Genomic DNA, 19,354 nt, shown 5'->3' with positions numbered 1-19,354 from the left:
ACAATCCGGTCTTGTTATTAGCAATAGTTGTGATAAACAAAGTGTTTGTTTTCTGGTTTTATCTCATAATTACACATTACAGATGTTAGAAACAGCTGAGCCATGCCTGCTATCTGAGTCTGATTATCAGTTGCTTTCAGATGGAGGGACGACTGTTTTGTTCAGTTTCATACCCAACAGTGTGGCACGATGATCACAGTGTGAGAAACTACTTCCTGCGTGATATTTGTAATATTCTGTTTATTAAATGCGAAACTCAATTCCAACCAATTGTGTTTACTATTAAGGGACGATTGTGTTAATTATATTTTTGAGTAAATTATTGCTGGTGGATGTCGCACTTTTACTTAACACTTTTCTTTAAACTTCCTCATAACTTTATCCCCCGTCCCTCATCTCTCACCTGCACGTCTCAGACCGAGCGGATATCTGAATCCTGTCAAATCCTAACAAGCATCACTGTGTTCCTACAGAAGATCACTCTGATTCTGTATAAATATTCATTTCCTGCGAACATCTCTCTTGCTATGTTTAATTTAAGCTCAATAACACAGGCTGCCAATTAAGCTCGTGTAAAAACAGGCTGCTGAATGTTAAAGTGCTCGGGGATCTGTGCTACATGGCCTCCTCTGCCCTCACCATCGTCATTACTTTTCAATTAGCCCTGATGAGGCTCGGCGTGACACGGAGCAGTCAGTCAAAACAGACGTACAGATCCATCCCGCGGTGCCAATACAGTCATATTATAATGAGTGATATGGATACAGTGAGGTTGCTTTGTGTTGTTTTTTTTTTTTGTTATTGTTTTGAGTCTGAATTTCTCGATTTCTGAGAGACTTTAATATTTCAATTGATTAATTTGAGAATTCTGAAATCTCATTGGTTGATCGCATATCGAATACGTATGTTATACGGATACGGTATTGTGTCCATAGTAACGTCTCAATCAGTGAGGGTTTCTAAGATGGATGCTCAGCATAATGAAAACTAAATAATAAACAAATAAAAAATTTAACAAAGAAACATTTTGTCGAGAAAGTGAAGTGAAGGTTTCGGGAAGGAAATGCTTATTTTTACGTTTGTGGGCGGAGTCTTGAGTCTTGGAGATTTGCCAAGATCAGAAATAAGTTTTGCTTTTTTCATGTGGCAAATTCATGTGTTTTTTTAAGAACATGACAAGTTATGGTGTGTGTGTGTGTGTGTGTGTGTGTGTGTGTGTGTGTGTTTTATATACTACTAAGGACCAAATGTCCCCACAAGGATAGTAAAATCTGACAATTTCGACCTTGTGGGGACATTTGGATGGTCCCCACAAGGAAATTGCTGTTGTGTTTTTTAAACAAAAATAAATAAATAAATAAATAAATAAATAAAATAAAATAAAATAAAATAAAATAAAATAAAAAGCCAAAAAGTTTCCTTTTCATTCCTGAGGTTAAGGTGAGGTTTAGGTGCAGCACAACTTTAATTAACTGCAATAATAATTATGTCAATGGAAGGTCCTCACAAGGATAGTGAAACAAATGTGTGTGTGTGTGTGTGTGTGTGTGTGTGTGTGTGTGTGTGTGTGTGTGTGTTATATTCTACTAAGGACCAAATATCTCCAAAAGGATAGTAAAATCTGATAATTTCGACCTTGTGGGGACATTTGGATGGTCCCCACAAGGAAATTGCTGTTGTTGTGGTTTTTAAACAGAAAGAAAGAAAGAAAGAAAGAAAGAAAGAAAGAAAGAAAGAGCCAAAAAGTTTCCATTTCATGAGTGAGGTTAAGGTTAGGGTTAGGTTTAGGTGCAGGCACAGCATTAATCAACTGCAATAATAATTATGTCAATGGAAGGTCCTCACAAGGGTAGTGACAGACGTGTGTGTGTGTTTTATTTCCTTCACATAAAGGCTGGTGAGGGAACGACTGTTTACCGCTGCTATAACAAAAGTGTGGCTGCTCCACAACATTAAACATAACTATAAATGGATAAAAAACCACAATGTGTCATAGCATTCTTTACTGAGTAAAAAAAATTGTAGTCATTGGTATAATTGCTGTGGTCAAAAAGAGATAAAACACTTCAAGACTTGAACTCTTGGGCTGCATGAAATCATGCCATCTCTGATTATTTTCCTTTAACGGCACACCTCTAACGTGTTTTATCTACCTTACTTAGGGGAGACTGGGGACAGTTATAACAATGGAGAAACTATTTAAATCAGTTTTGCAACCTGCTTCCTTTTTCATAAAACCACTTAAATACATTATTTCAGGAGATAGATAGATAGATAGATAGATAGATAGATAGATAGATAGATAGATAGATAGATAGATAAAGTTACCAATCTATCTTTCACTTGTACACTCAGAATGCACATTTGAACGAAATTTCATTCAACTGGCTTACATAAATATAACTGCCGCATATAACTATTGCACATAATCTGGTAACCAAAAATATAAAATTTACACATAGATACTTAAAAAAAATAAATAAAATGCTATTCTATAGCACCGTTTCTGGGCGGCACAGTGGTGTAGTGGTTAGCGCTGTCGCCTCACAGCAAGAAGGTCCGGGTTCGAGCCCTGTGGCCGGCGAGGGCCTTTCTGTGCGGAGTTTGCATGTTCTTCCCGTGTCCGCGTGGGTTTCCTCTGGGTGCTCCGGTTTCCCCCACAGTCCAAAGACATGCAGGTTAGGTTAACTGGTGGCTCTAAATTGACCGTAGGTGTGAATGTGAGTGTGAATGGTTGTCTGTGTCTATGTGTCAGCCCTGTGATGACCTGGCGACTTGTCCAGGGTGTACCCCGCCTTTCGCCCGTAGTCAGCTGGAATAGGCTCCAGCTTGCCTGCGACCCTGTAGAAGGATAAAGCGGCTACAGATAATGAGATGAGATGAGCACCGTTTCTGAAAGTGTGAAGTGACCCCTGGTGGTCCGTGAGTTGATGTCGTAAAATATCACTTTTTATCAGATTTCTCAAATCGCCTGTGTGACTCCAAAAGCAAAGTTCTGAGCAGCACAGATGAGTTGTTTTCTATATTGAATAAAGTCTGATGTAAATTCAAATAGTAGTTTGAATTTGTCTGACGTTAAGCAAGCCAACAGTTTTGCAACACTGCCGATAGCTATATCAGTTTAGGTTACACTTTCATATCAATGTCACATCTGAAATCGGAGGGAATGTGGAATGCAGAGAAACTATGAGTAACCAAATTAGACTTGGCATCAAACGGTCAAAGATAATGGATCAGTGGCTGAAGACCGGGTCAGTCAAAAGAAAAGTACAAGAAACATTCGACATGAGCAAGGACAAAGTGCAAAGACATGATGATTCTTTGTTTGAGAAAACAAAGCAGCGCAACCGGATCAATGTGGCCCCTGATATGAGATTTAAACTGTCCAGTTTGGAGCCAGATGTTGCTCACAGATGTATCAGAATAAGCAGCATCATTCTTCCCATTAACCCTCAAGCGACCGAGTGGGGTCATTTATGACCCTGAGTGCATAATTTAGTGTGCAGTTTTGATACATTTGATCCCAAAAACATTTCCTACCATCAATTTGTCAGTTAACTTGTCCTACAGCTGTTCATAGGTTTTTGCAGGGATCGGCCGAATGGTGTGGCAAGAGGAATGAAAAATTGTGCGGGGTCATTTATGACCCCGGAAAGAAGCATAGCATTTCTTGCAGTAATTCCTTATCAAATTTTGCTTTTACCAACTACTTATCAGTATGTTGTACAGTGAACCACGGCAAGTAGACCAAGAATAGCTAGATTTAGAGCTGCAGAAGCATCGAGACAGATACTTGAGGCCCAAAGTGATGATGAAAATAGCTCAATTGATGCAGATGATTAATTTTAGCATCAGCATATCTGCTAGAAATAGCATGTTAGCTAGTATTAGCATATTAGTTAGTCACTAGTTTTGATGTTACAAAGATCCCATCAACACTGCAACGGATGTTTTTGCTCATACTTTTCTTTTCATGATACATTTTCAGTCAGCGTCGCTGAATTAAGTAAATGTTCCGGTAAGACATAACAAAAACTGTCTAGATTACATTATATTCTTCTTATGTTGTGTGTCTTTACCTTCTTTCTGCATTCAAATTTGTTGTAAACCATACCTATCGACATTTATAGTATCTGTCTTGAACACAGGAAGTGATATATGCATACATGTCAACCTTTGGTCAATCGAACCTGTATAACCAACCTCCAAAATCCGTATTTCCCTTATAAAATCCGTATAAGATGCAAATTAAAATAATTTACCTAAAATTTGAATGATAATTAACAATGATATATCCCAGTTACTTTTTATTCAATATTAATAACAATAAACCTTCAGAATGAATACAAAACTCCAATGTTTGACAAAAACACAAAGTGTTATCAGTGTAGTTACGAAGGAAATACTTCGTTGTTTTGAGACAGGTTTCACCGAGTGGCTATTATGCACGAGACTTCATATTAGCCACAAAGTCAGGAAAATCTGTTCATAAAATTACGTTATAATGACCAAATACAATGAAAAGTATTTTTCCAGTCTCACCTGTGAAAGGTAATCCCATGTGGTCTCGTTTGGATGGTAAACCTGTTGGTACAGTTACAGTAAACGCAGCACATGAATGAGGCATCTTTATTCTCGGCTACTGTCTAGACGCTATACCAGAGATGGTTGAAGAATCTCCACTTTGCCACATCCAATATGGCGGCAAGGATGACGTATGATTCTACGCAGAAGGCGGCGTCTATGTTTATATGTCTATGACTTCACGGTTGGCGGGATTCTCGCAATGCGGTGTGCGTATGATCAAAAGTGGAACGAAGTCTCGCTACCACAAGATAACGCGCGATTTCATAAGACTCTTTACTGGCTGTCTGTGGTGTACAGTACAGTATGTTTGTAAATGTTATGCGCTCTTTTATCATCGTGGGAATTGATTATAGCTCTAAATAAATATTGAAGTTTTTTTAAAGAATCCATATAACTTTATTTATACGCCCGTATACTACGTTTATTGAATCAAATCCGTATAAAATACGGACATTCCGTATAGGTTGACATGCATGTATATGTATGTAAAACCAAGTACGTATACAGATTCATGGACTGAATATAGCGGGGTCATAAATGACCCCACCCGGTCATATCAGTCGTTAAAATAGCTTGGTCGCTTGAAGGTTAAAATAAGGACAACAATGAGTGAGTTTGTGATACTATTTGTAAAACTGTCATTTCATTAGTGTGTAATTTGTAACATATGCAATTTTTTTAATGGATAAAGTGGTCCTTGGTCTGAAAAAGTTTGAGAAACACTGAATAGAACAGAATATTCTAACGATGCTACATATATTAACTATATTGCACAAGAAATGATTTATAGCAGCATGTAGGATATTGAACATAGTCCAGTAGCTGACACATTAAACTTTATAATATAAGAAATTGGCTCTTCAAGTATAAATGACTTTTGATTTATTGAGAAAAATCACACACAAAAAAGTTACAACTGTCCCCGGTCTCCCCTATTATGCACCTTATCATGAATAGATTGTTTTATGTTTTTGATATTTTAGCAATATAGAACTGCACGGAAATTCGTAAAGAAACTGAGCACCCACCATAACATTGAAATATCTCATTCATCTCATCTCATTATCTCTAGCCGCTTTATCCTGTTCTACAGGGTCGCAGGCAAGCTGGAGCCTATCCCAGCTGACTATGGGCGAAAGGCGGGGTACACCCTGGACAAGTCGCCAGGTCATCACAGGACTGACACATAGACACAGACAACCATTCACACTCACATTCACACCTACGGTCAATTTAGAGCCACCAGTTAACCTAACCTGCATGTCTTTGGACTGTGGGGGAAACCGGAGCACCCGGAGGAAACCCACGCGGACACGGGGAGAACATGCAAACTCCACACAGAAAGGCCCTTGCCGGCCACGGGGCTCGAACCTGGACGTTCTTGCTGTGAGGAGACAGCGCTAACCACTACACCACCATGCCGCCACATTGAAATATTATTATTTTTACTGTTGTATAAGTAACTTTTAGATTTAGTCCACGTTCTCTGATGCTAATGTCGGAAATGACCGAACTCACACTCACGTATTTGTAATCCATCCTTCCAGCAAGAGCGAATGAGACAGCATCAATAAAGACAGCCCATGTCGGCGCTCCCTGAAGTGATAATTACGCACATCATTATCGATCAGCCCATTGATGCATTGCTAATTGTTTGTTGAACTTTATTTATTTCTTTCATTTCCCTACTGGTGCGAATGTATTAACCTTGAGGCAAAGACTTCAGTAGACGAACAGCCGCACACGCATTGGGTGTCAAACATGCATTAGGATTCATCTGGAAACAGGGAAGATCTATTTTCTGACGGCAGCCTGTGTGATGTTCTGGTTATAAAGTCAGTAAAAGGATAAACAGAACAACAAAATTCGTGTAATTTAATGCGAGCTAATTTTTTGTCCGTATCGAACTTCGCTGCAGCCTTGAACAAGTGTCGAAGGCACTGAATGAAGGAAGAAGCCATAATTATATTGGTTAGGTTCCAAAGCATGTTAATAAAGATCCAGAGTATATGTATGATTAAAAGCCCAATCGAATTGAGCACATCAAATATAAATCTAAATGTAGCTTTAATTGGGTTTATTGGTTTCCGTGGGTCTGAAGGTTCTGCTGAAGGTTGAGTTGTGCTGGATGGATAATTCATTTAAGAGTGAAACTTTTTCTGACATCCTGTTGGAAAAAGTATGGGAAGTGTGATCAACTTAAAATAAATATGTAACATTTATATATTCTATCTACAGTCACTGGATATGAGCAATCGAGCGCTCTGATTGGCTACTCTACTACTAGGCTATCAGCTCATATACCGTGAGGAGAGAAAAACAAAATGGTGGCACACGTTGCTGAACCAACCAAGGACGAAATAAAAACTTTACTCGAAAACAAAACCCCTAAAAATACAAAAAAGCAACAAAATATGGAATAAAAGTAGTTGATCGTAAGAATGCATCTTTTTTTTTCAAGAATTATTATCGCATTTTTCACAAATTGCTTCTGTCATTTCGCCGCCAGTTTGTTTACATTCTAAGCAAAAATGATTTTGTCGGACGTTTTGTATAAAAAGTTTTTATTGAACAAATTTGCAAAAAGTAAAAATAAAAATGCTCTGTTTTTCAAAATCCAGTGAATATGGAGAGAATAAACAGTTATTCCACTCAATCACGTCGTACATGGCTTATCGCCGACTCGGTACTACGCGCCTCATCAGCTATCAGCTCATACACGACTCAATTTCGTGGAATAACTTAAATTTAACTAGCAGAAAATGAGTGTCTTGACATGAGTGTCTAAATCTCACTGCTGCACATTACATGGATTAACCTACACAATTTGAAAACAACGTAAAATGCAGCCCAAGGCTCATATATAACTCTCCTGTTCGAACTGTACACATCATCTCGAAGCAAAACAAATCCAGAGAAGGTAAAGATGCTAGCCGTACTCCAATCATGTCTTTCAATTCATATGATGTGAGGACAGAGGACTGTAGCTCACATCTGAAACATGTGACATTTTATCAAGGTTGCAAAAATGATGTGCGACGTTACGTACAAACATTGTTGTAAGAGCATAATAATCATCTCATCTCATTATCTCTAGCCGCTTTATCCTGTTCTACAGGGTCGCAGGCAAGCTGAAGCCTATCCCAGCTGACTACGGGCGAAAGGCGGGGTACACCCTGGACAAGTCGCCAGGTCATCACAGGGCTGACACATAGACACAGACAACCATTCACACTCACATTCACACCTACGGTCAATTTAGAGTCACCAGTTAACCTAACCTGCATGTCTTTGGACTGTGGGGGAAACCGGAGCACCCGGAGGAAACCCACGCGGACACGGGGAGAACATGCAAACTCCGCACAGAAAGGCCCTCGCCGGCCACGGGGCTCGAACCCGGACCTTCTTGCTGTGAGGCGACAGCGCTAACCACTACACCACCGTGCCGCCCCATAATAATCATAAATGTGTTCATTTACGCACTCCCAGAGTATATGAGCAAAATATTTGCAAGAACACAAAATCAACCTGAATAGAATAATCATATTATAGCATCATGAATCAACCATTGAATTGTGTCGTGTCGTGTCGTGCTTTTCACCTCAATAAATCACTGCATTGTCTTGGGACAGTGAGACCAATAATGAGATACACAACGCATCACAGTTACGGTACATATTTATTCCTTTCTTTGACACCGCATGCCATGTGCCAGAAACAACACCACGACATTTATTATGGTGTGACTCTGCTGGGCGCCTGGTGGACAGCAGTGAACCAGCGCTTTCACTTTATATCAGTACTATAGAGTTACCGTGCAATATTAAAGGGCACATCTTGGGTATATTTAGGAGCGAGATCAATGTAATTCTCTTATTTTATATTAAACTTTGGTCAAATATCTGTCACATTTTGCATTTTGTGCATTTTTTTTTTTTTTACCTTGCACAATACCAGAAAAATTCAGTTGAAATCAAGCCGTTTGAGGCGAATTGGTCCGCCTCTGAAAAAACTTGCCATTTGGAATTCCCAGCAAACATTGATTTTCGTGACGTCGCGTGCAGGATGCCTCCTTCTGAATCCCATGTCAGCATTGGTTTGTTTATGAGAAAACAACCTGGTGGTTTTCCGCAAATTTCTTCAACGATATCACGTAATTATTAAAATGGTTAACAGATGTATCGTAGGAGGGTGTAGCAACACCGATCATGATGGGATTAGTACTCATTGTTTTCCAAAAGACCGGACAATGAGAGAGAAATGCGAGCGCTTTGTGCGAGGCACCCGGAAAAACTGGCAACATGCAACAGACCACAGCATTATACAGTATGCAGGGCTCACTTCATAAAGCCCGACGACTTTGAGAACTATTTGCAGTGGGAAATGGGCTTCAAGAAGCAACTTGATCTGAAAAAAGACGCAGTTCCATCTGTTAGAATGCCCAAAGCAACACCGTCTCCATCTGTGTCAGAGTCACCAAAGGAGCCAGCTGTGTTCGTCTCCCCTGACAGAAGGCGAAGTGCCGCATCCACTGAGGCCCTCGAAGCCGAGGACCAAGCAGAGCCGAGAAAAAGACCAAGAAAATCAGCAATTCACAAGTTGACTGTTGCCAGGGCAAGAAATAAGAGAGACTATACTCTAAATTAGGTGTTCCTGTGTTTGTCTCTCAGCCTGCTGGCGGATCCGCATGTGACATCACAAATCTGGATCAATATGGCTCCAGAATCCCTTGGGATTTTTCCAGATGCGTTTTGTTATTTTATTTTTTTCTGCTGTAGACAGATGGCCCTGTGCAAAATTACCCTTTTGAATGAGTGTGTAAAGGGACATACTTTCATATAAAAAAACCCACTAAATTGGTCCAGGATATGCACTTTAAACTTGATATGACAAACAGTCGTCTGGTTTCATCTGCAACATCCATGCAGCACCATTAGGACTGATTACCATGCACCTGTTTCTAATTAGAGCTCAGTCACAGCACAGACATACCGGTATAAGGACTCAGTAACACACAGACTTTGTGAAGTATACACTCTGTCCCCTGCATCTGACATTACCAAGCCTTGTAATTATTTTTTTTTAATCACTTTTCTGGTTTTGACCCTGTTTGTGTTTTTGGACTGTGGGTATTGTATTACCTCTGATCAGAGGTGGATAAAGTACCCAAGTTTATTACTTAAGTCAAAGTACAGATCCCACTGGTTAAATGTTACTCCGATACAAGTGAAAGCTGTCCAGTCAAATTTTTTACTGAAGTTAAAGTACTGAAGTACTTGCTTTTAAAAATACTTAAGTATTAAAATACATTTTCTGTCAACACATTGTTGTAATATTGCCACAACACTTATAAAACCGAATGCCTCTGAAGCAACCGATTGGATTTACTGACTAGCTTGTAGAACATGTAGCACTGAAGCTCCATCTGACATGCTAGCAAACTTTTTTCAACCTCGAAATCATATTGGGTAGCTAATGTTACTAGAAAATAAAGATTTCTACATTCTGTTTATTTGGCAAGATTATGCTAAAACATATTTCTGAAAGGACTTCAGATAAGTTAACATTATTCATGTTAGCAATAACTCCGTTTTTACAGGCTAACTAACAGTGTCCAAGTTAACTAGCTATGTGTTAACGTTAGCAGTGGACAAGGCTACGGCAACTTGGCGGGCAAATCCATAGAAAGTCATTTGACTAACCAGACTGCATAGCTACGTTTGCAATGTTATCACTAGCTCTTAAAGCACAGACAACTTCATTGCAAGCTTTCTATTGGAATAAAATGTTTATATACCTCAATATGCTCCCACAGGTTGGCCGGCAAGTTTTTGTAGGCCATGATATGCTCTGTTTTAGGCAAACAAAGCAAACATTTAAAGCGAAACAAATCTTTAATCCTTTCAGAAAACTGAAACATAGGTTCTAGGTATAGCCATGAGTGTGTGCATTCCCCAGAAGAACCGCCTCCTTCCATTCATTCCATTCCATTGATCATGTTAAATAATGCTGCTGAGAAATCATTGAACTTGATTTTATACAGTCTATGGATGTGACGTGTTTATGAGATACGTTGCCTTGCACTTATGATCCGGTTCCCTGTGATGGTACACGTTCATCGTCGTAAAAGCCATCAAAAATCATGTCGATGCTTTTTTCTTAAGTATGGGGCTCCGCTCCTATCTACTGTACCTAGCTAATTCACTCTATGGTCTTACATTACATTAGCTACCAGTTGTAGTACAGACAATTGAGTTTCCTCGTAACCAAAACATGGGCGTGGCTCTGTAGTATATTGTAGATTTTCCTTGTTCACTGGCTAGCTGATAAATATTATTCACAGATGCACAAGAAAGGGTGGCACGGCGGTGTAGTGGTTAGCGCTGTCGCCTCACAGCAAGAAGGTCCGGGTTCGAGCCCCGTGGCCGGCGAGGGCCTTTCTGTGTGGAGTTTGCATGTTTTCCCCGTGTCCGTGTGGGTTTCCTCCGGGTGCTCCGGTTTCCCCCACAGTCCAAAGACATGCAGGTTAGGTTAACTGGTGACTCTAAATTGACCGTAGGTGTGAATGTGAGTGTGAATGGTTGTCTGTGTCTATGTGTCAGCCCTGTGATGACCTGGCGACTTGTCCAGGGTGTACCCCGCCTTTTGCCCGTAGTCAGCTGGGATAGGCTCCAGCTTGCCTGCGACCCTGTAGAACAGGATAAAGCGGCTAGAGATAATGAGATGAGATGCACAAGAATGAAGAAAGAGGCTTCTGGAGTTACAGCCTCACCTAGTGGTCATAGCATAACATTTTGGTAACCTTAAAAATACACAAACTTAAAATTTGGTAAAAATAACATATAAACACTGGTTGAAACAGTAGCGTAGGTGTTGTGCTGAACACTTTTAAATGCTTAGTTATCATGAAGAAACGTACAATTTGAATGGTCAAGCATACTCAGGTTAGCATAGCTCACGCATTTCTCACAAACGGAAATGAATATCAGATTTTTTTTCAAGTAGAAATCGAACGCGAACTAAAAGTAACGACACTGACACTGTCCAAGAGGCTCTTTCACAGTTTAGTCACCTTTTTTTTTTCCAGACTTCTGTCAGCTTTACCTTTTATGGAGTTCTGTGGGCGTGACTAAAAGTAAATCAGCTACATCGTGAACATGGATAAGAATTTATCTCTGATGAGTATTAACCAACATACGCACACAAGTGTAAACAAAATCAACATGATAGAAACTTTTGTCAAATTTTATTTGTATTTCGGAATTTTATTTCAGTTCGTCACGTGAAAGCATTCACTTTCACAGACAACCTTATGAATAAATGTGGTTCATTAAATCCACACAAAACCGGACAAAAGGTTTAATCACGAGTGAGAATCTTAATAATCTTAATTCTAAGTAATAAATAAATAAATAAATAAATAAATAAATATAAAAAAATTGGTCATGCGCTTTGGTAATTTGTACTATATATTGAGGGAAAAAACTGGGATTATCTCATCTCATCTCATTATCTCTAGCCGCTTTATCCTGTTCTACAGGGTCGCAGGCAAGCTGGAGCCTATCCCAGCTGACTACGGGCGAAAGGCGGGGTACACCCTGGACAAGTCGCCAGGTCATCACAGGGCTGACACATAGACACAGACAACCATTCACACTCACATTCACACCTACGCTCAATTTAGAGTCACCAGTTAACCTAACCTGCATGTCTTTGGACTGTGGGGGAAACCGGAGCACCCGGAGGAAACCCACGCGGACACGGGGAGAACATGCAAACTCCACACAGAAAGGCCCTCGCCGGCCACGGGGCTCGAACCCAGGACCTTCTTGCTGTGAGGCGACAACGCTAACCACTACACCACCGTGCCGCCCAACTGGGATTATAATTTGGGATAATTATTTTAAAATTGGGAATACTGTCCAGCTTGGTCTTCAAAACAACTCACACACATACCTCTTAAATACGTCGACTTTTCAAATTTATATATTTTAGATTATTTTTATTTTTTATTCTATGTATATAACTACTTTTGTCTTTAAAAATCACTTTTTCACACAGGGTTTGGATTTTTTCCCCTTCATAACAAAAACCTTCATTTAAAAACTGCATTTTGTGTTTACTTGTCTTATCTTTGTCTAATATTTAAATTTGTTTGATCTGGAACATTTAAGTGTGACAAACATGCAAAAAAAAAAAATCAGGAAGGGGGCAAACACTTTTTCACACACACCACTGTATATATCTTAACTGTTCAAGAATCAACAACCAAAGTAAATTCCTTGTATGTGAGAATGCACTTGGGAATAAAGTTGATTCTGATTCTGAGTCTGATTAAATGAGTTATCGGGAAAATACAGTGTGTGTGTGTGTGTGTGTGTGTGAGAGAGAGAGCGAGATAGAGAGAAGGAGGTGTGAATGTGTCTGTGCACCTGTATGTGTGTGTGAGTGTGTACCCAGCTCCGAAGGTGTGTGTGTGTGTGTGTGTGTGTGTGTGTGTGTATTTGTGCTGTTATGCCCTCTGGCTTGGCTGCCAGCTTCTTTCGCTCACTTCAGAGCCAGCAGGCAGACTGGCGAGGAATACCGATCACCTCGGCCAGGGCCGCTCCTTTGAGCCTCTCTCTGGCATCTTCTCCCCTTCTGCCAGTTTCCTCCTCTGCTCCTCTCTTCCCTTCTGAAGTTGACAACAAAGACATCCTCGGGGTCCTTCCTTGATGTAAGACCCGCTCTTGATCTTTTCTCCCTGTGTTTTTGTACGCCGGCATTGCGCTACTTTCATATTCCACTAGCACAATATTTACACTGCAGAACACAAAGCTGAGGTGAATCTTTCATGCCGACCCGGGTGCCCCATCTTTTTTTTTTCCCCAAAAAAGACCTAATCAGCCATCTGTGGCGCCGCTTCGTTAGCATCATTTCCTTAACACCAGGTATGGACGTTTTCTCCAACCATGGTGAACTCGGACATTCACTCGAGCCTGAGTAAAAAGTTATTCGTTTATAATTAAACTTTCTTCAAGAAAATGACATGCTGCGCTAAAGAGAAAAGAGGACGATGAGAAACGACTTCCATCGCAGCTGACACGAATCATACCTCTCCCACTCTCTCTCTCTCTCTCTCTCTCTCTCCATGCTTGCTTCCATGAAGAGAACTCTCCAAAGAGCTAATTAGCAGCGCAGCCGAGTCCAGAAAGTTGTAGAGCTTGCTGCATCACCCACTCCGGCGCTAACACGGCTAGCTATCGGTCAGGGACGAAGCTCAGTTTATCAGCAGCAAACTGACAGTGACATTCGGTGCTAGAGTGATGAGGCAATGACAGCGAGCTGTCCATGAGGCTCGGTGAGAGAAACTCTCTGAAAATGGCTGACAGTAATGGAGCAGAGTTACATGCTAACGCAAAGAGAAAAAGCAGCGGCGCTGACGTTATTACTGAAATTATTTCGGCTTAAAAATACTGTCGTGAATTATTTATCACCACGGATCTTTTTTAAACTATTTGATCCTAAAGTTTTTTTGCTTTTTTTTTCTTCTACAGGTACGTAAGTTCATGTATTTTATTCTGTCGGCAGTTCAACACCACACGCCTTTTCAAAAGAAAAAAAATTATTAGAGAGTTAAAGGTAGATTTTTCTTGGATCAGTTAAAAATTACAAACAACAACAACAATAAAAAACAAAAAGTAAAAAAAACCCCCAAAACTTAAACTTTAAATAATTAATTAAAAAATATTGTGCAAACCAAAAATAATGAAGCAAAGATCAAAAACACAGCATTTATTTTATTTTATACATTTATATTTTCATGTATATTTCTTTACATTTAATATAACAATTTTACAACAAATAACTGCCTAGTTCTTCTTGATAAAAAATGTCTCTGATCATGTGACCATTTCCATAAACCCACATCAAAATATCCCTAACATAATGTCATTTACCCTACTGTGCAAAAGTCTTAGCCCCCCTGTTTTTTTCACACAAACTTTGTAAAAGATTTCTATTTTATGACTTCTACATTATCGAGTCAGCACACAAGCATTTTTGAGAGCACTTTTCAGATTAAAAATGAAAACATAATGAAGGCTACTGGGTTTTGGTGCAAAATGAAGAAGCGAGTCTGACAGTCAAAGTGTCCAGAAGAACTGTGGCTGGTTCTGTAAGATGCTCAGTAAAACCTACAGCTCATTTCCACATAAAACTGCACTCATTGGACCTCAGACTAAAGCAAAGGGTCCTTTTACACCAAATACTGACTTTGTTTCATTTATTATAGCTTACTGATTACTGTTTATAGTATTTTTTTTTAAATGTTGAAACATTTTATTTCATTATTTTAAGCCATTTTTGCTCTACAGCATTTCTTTACATGTGCCTAAGACTTTTTCACAGTACTGTGTAGCTTACCTTACAGTAAAACACACTATATAAAATAATATTAAAGTTTTACAAACTATGAAAAAGCTATGATTGTGATTAAAGTAATTTCAGGAAGTGCAAAGTAATCATGCTTTGTTAATAAAGTGGCATGGTTAATACACAATAATAGGGTTGTACTATAAGGACATTTGCATTAATAATATACAATTCCAAGCATCATTATAAACCATATACAGTATACACTAAACACATGGAGTTTTTTTTTTTTAGGACAGTTTATAAACTCTATTAGTGATCAAACAAACAAACAAACAAACAAACAAACAAACAAACAAACAACTGTTCTGTCAAATCCCTGTATTTCTTTTATCGTTAGTGTTCGTGTGAAATAAGTGTCTAATTATTGTACAGTGATCCAGATTGATCTTCACGAGAGGATTCTGGAGGATTTAACTTCAGGTTTTGGAATCCTGAGATTTTCACACACACAACAGTCTCGAGAGTTTATGCAGAATGATATGAACAACAAATCTAATAAGCATCAGTTCTGTTGATGGAAATGCCTTGTTGATGAGAGAAGGTCAAAGAAGAATGGCAGGCTGGTTTGAGCTGATAGGAAGGCTATAGTAACGAGACCGTCAATGACGGTGTAGCTCACTCCAGCCCCATCTAGTCCAGAAGGAACGATCTAAAGTGGGCCACCTTGCACAATAAATGTTGCAAGCTATATGCACTATATACAAGCTATATCCACCCTAGGAATACCGACCTATTTACCAGAAAGAATCCAAAACGGTGAGGAATTGACCAAGAAGAAGCGATTCTTGTTGGACTGCTCATTAAGGCTTAATTAGTCCATAATTTCATTAATAATTGTAATTAAGCAAATCTGGGTAGAAGTTATATGCACCCTAGGTACCCCTACCTTCATGCCAGAAAGAATCAATATCAGTGAAGAACTGAGGGAGAAGAAGCGATTTGTATGGAAACTGCTTGTTAGGGCTTAATTACTCCATATCTTCATTATTAATTGCAATTATGCAAATTTGATTATAAGCCATATGCACCCCAGGCAGACCTACCTTCCTGCCAAAAAGAATAAAAATCGGTGAAGAATTGAGAGAGAAGAAGTGATTTTCACGATTTTTGATGACGCCGGAAGGACGACAGACAACACATGATGGCTTAAGCTCATTGCCTGTCAGCCAGATGAGCTAATAACCACTCTTTACAAACTTGGTGACCAGAAAAGCATCTCACAACATGTCCAACATTGACACGTATAGGCTGTGACAGAAGAAGATTGCATTTCTGTCATATCTGTGTCTTGGATATTTTTGGTAAAGGTCACTCATCATTCATTATGAAAGCGTTATTTTTGGAGAAACCCTCTGTTCTGGGGTTCTACACAGAACCTCGTGTTGTAGTGAAGAGCACCTAAACCGAGACCAAGTCATAACCAAGACTAAAGTGTATCAAGTCCAAGACTTTGAGGGGTTGAGATCAAGTCAGACCAAGACCATGGCAGGATGAGACCAAGTCAAGACCAGGACCAGACCAGTGTGCGTGAAGGGAGTGGGGGAGGGGTGACAGCTGTTAACAGGAAGAACATTTTCAAATTAGCATATATATTTTGCCTTTTCCACATGGCGGGAGACTGCATCAGTACATGATAATGCTTCCCAAGTAGTTCTGTCTCTATACAAGGAATTTATTGAGGTCCAGCTGTTTATACCAGTGCAGGCGAGGATGTTGTCATGCCATCTGTGTCAGGGTCAACTGCGGCTTCTCGTCCCTGCTACCATTCCTTCTACTCATACTTTTGAGTGTCCTTTGTTGTTCCTTTTGGTGTGGCCAAACAGTTTCAGGGTTTTGCATCGAATATGAATTTCTATTGGTACGAGATTTGTTAGTTTTCTGAAGTCATTAATGCTCTTGTGGTCTGTTAGTTTGAAGCCTGACATAAGACAAATAGCATGATTTTGGAAGACTTCCATATGTTTTATTAGGGAATTTGTCCATGCAATACAGTCCATGCTGTATAGCACCACAGGAAGTATATACAGTTGTGGTCAGAAGTTTACATACAGTGACATGAATGTCATCTCAGATATGAATGTCATGCCAATATTTGGGCTTTCAGTAATTTCTTTGAACTGTTCTTTTTCTGTGGCAGAATGATTGTACAGCATACATCTTTAATAAAAAATAATAGAATTTGGTGCACAAGTTTTAATTTTCTTTGGGTTTTCTGAAATCAACACAGGGTCAAAATTATACATACAGGGTCAGAAATTTACATACACTCACTTAGATTATTAATTCTGAGGTGCTGAAACTTCCAAAATGTCTCTTATCTTGCCAAAGCTGAGGTCTCTTAACTTCCTGTTAGTGATCATGATTGACTACAGCTGGTAGCTTCTCTGTGCCTTCATCAAAAGGGTTTGTTTACAGCACTTATTGGATTGACCAACACACAGTAAAATGGGAAAGTCCAAGGAGCTCAGTGCAGATCTGAGAAAGAAGATTGCAGATATACACAACTCTGGAATGTGTCTTGGAGCCATTTCTAAACAACTGCAAATTCCAATATCAGTTCAAACAATTGTATCCAAGCTATTGTGAGGTGTAGTCACTTTGCCAAGCCACTTTGCTCCAAGAAAACCCAAACTGTCACCCTCAGCTGAAAGGAAATTGGTTTGGATGGTCAGGAACAACCCAGGAGCCTCCATGGCACAGCCCTGCCATGAACTGGAAGCTGATGGATCACTGTCTACAGTTCAGATCACCATGGACTAAGAGGCTGCAATCCAAGAAATAACCCCCTGCTCCAAAATTGACACCTTCAAGCTTAACTAAAGTTTGAAGCTGACCACATGGACAAAGGAAAAGCCCTCTGGAGGACAGCTGTAGGGTCAGATGAGACAAAGATTGAGTTGTTTGGCCACAATGACCACCATGTACAGAGGGACACTGTAGCAGCTGGTGCTGGTGGTAGGATCATCATGCTCTGGGGCTGTTTTGCTGCCAGTGGAACTGGTTCATTGCACAAAGTGGATGGAATAATGAAGAAGGAGGACTACCTCAGAATTCTTCAGCATAAACAATCAGAAACTTAAACACGACTTGGGAGTTACAACAGGACAATGAACCAAAACATGCATCAGAGCTGGTTGAGGAGGATAAAGCAGGCTAACATTAAGCTTAAAACAAGTCCTGACTTCAACCCTATTGAAAATATATGGACCGTGCTTATAAGTCGAGTCCATACAAAGAAAAAAAATTAACTGAACTCTACCAATTTTACCATGAAGAGTCATGAAATATCCAACCAGAATTCTGCCAGAAGCTTGTTTATGGTAAATAAAAATGTTTGGTCAAGGTGAATCTTGCGAAGAGACATTTTACCCAAATATTAGGTGTGCTGTATGTATATTTTTGACCCTGCATGTATAATTTTGGCCCTGTGTTGATTTCAGAAAACCCAAAGAAAATTAAAACTTTTGCACAAAATTCAATTTTTTTTATTAAAGATGTACACTGTACAATCATTCTGCCACAGAACAGTTCAAAGAAATTACTGAAAGCCCAAATATTGGCATGACATTCATATCGAAGATGACATTCGTGTCACTGTATGTAAACTTCTGACCACAACTGTAGGTGCTAAACATCTTTGTTTTAACTCTCATCGGTACACGTGTTGATTTCAAGATGTGCTCTTTTTTTTCGAGAATGCAGCCCATCCTTTTGATATTCTACGTTTCACAGCTAGAGGTTGTGGCCGAGATATACAAAGTTCTGAACTTGCTTCATTCTTTGGTCCTGTATTGTGATGGTAACTTGTGGTTGAGTTTTATCAGTCGTCATACATTCAGTTTTGGAGATGTTAATTTTCAGCCCGACATCTTTAGTGTATTTGATGAAAGCATATAGAAATTTCTGTAATTGGGCTCTGTCAGAGTTAGTTATTGTTAATTCATCAGCATATCCAAGGTTTGAGATCTCGTGGCTGCAACATTCAAATTCGCAAAGAGTCACTTTATTGGTCGCATTTGAAGCAGGAAGTTTTACATCCAATCACAGTAACGATGTTAACAAATAAATCACAGGAAATTTAGTTAAATCCACACAGCTGTGGTCTTGACTGGTCTTGAAATAAAATCCCGAGTCTCTATGTCTGAGACCGAGACAAGACCGAATGAAAACATGGTCAATTCCGAGATGAGACCGAGACCTTCAAAGAGTAGTCTTGAGACTGGTCTTGAGTACTACAACACTACTAGAACCTTAAACCGACAAGAGCCATTTAAGGTCATAAATATGACCTTTTTTAAAAGAATGTACTGTTGACAATAAAACAATATTTACATGGATTTCATCTTTGGTA

Source organism: Neoarius graeffei, chromosome 7 (genome assembly GCF_027579695.1).
Source record: "Neoarius graeffei isolate fNeoGra1 chromosome 7, fNeoGra1.pri, whole genome shotgun sequence".
NCBI lineage: Eukaryota > Metazoa > Chordata > Actinopteri > Siluriformes > Ariidae > Neoarius > Neoarius graeffei.
Note: the sequence above shows the minus strand (reverse complement) of the source record.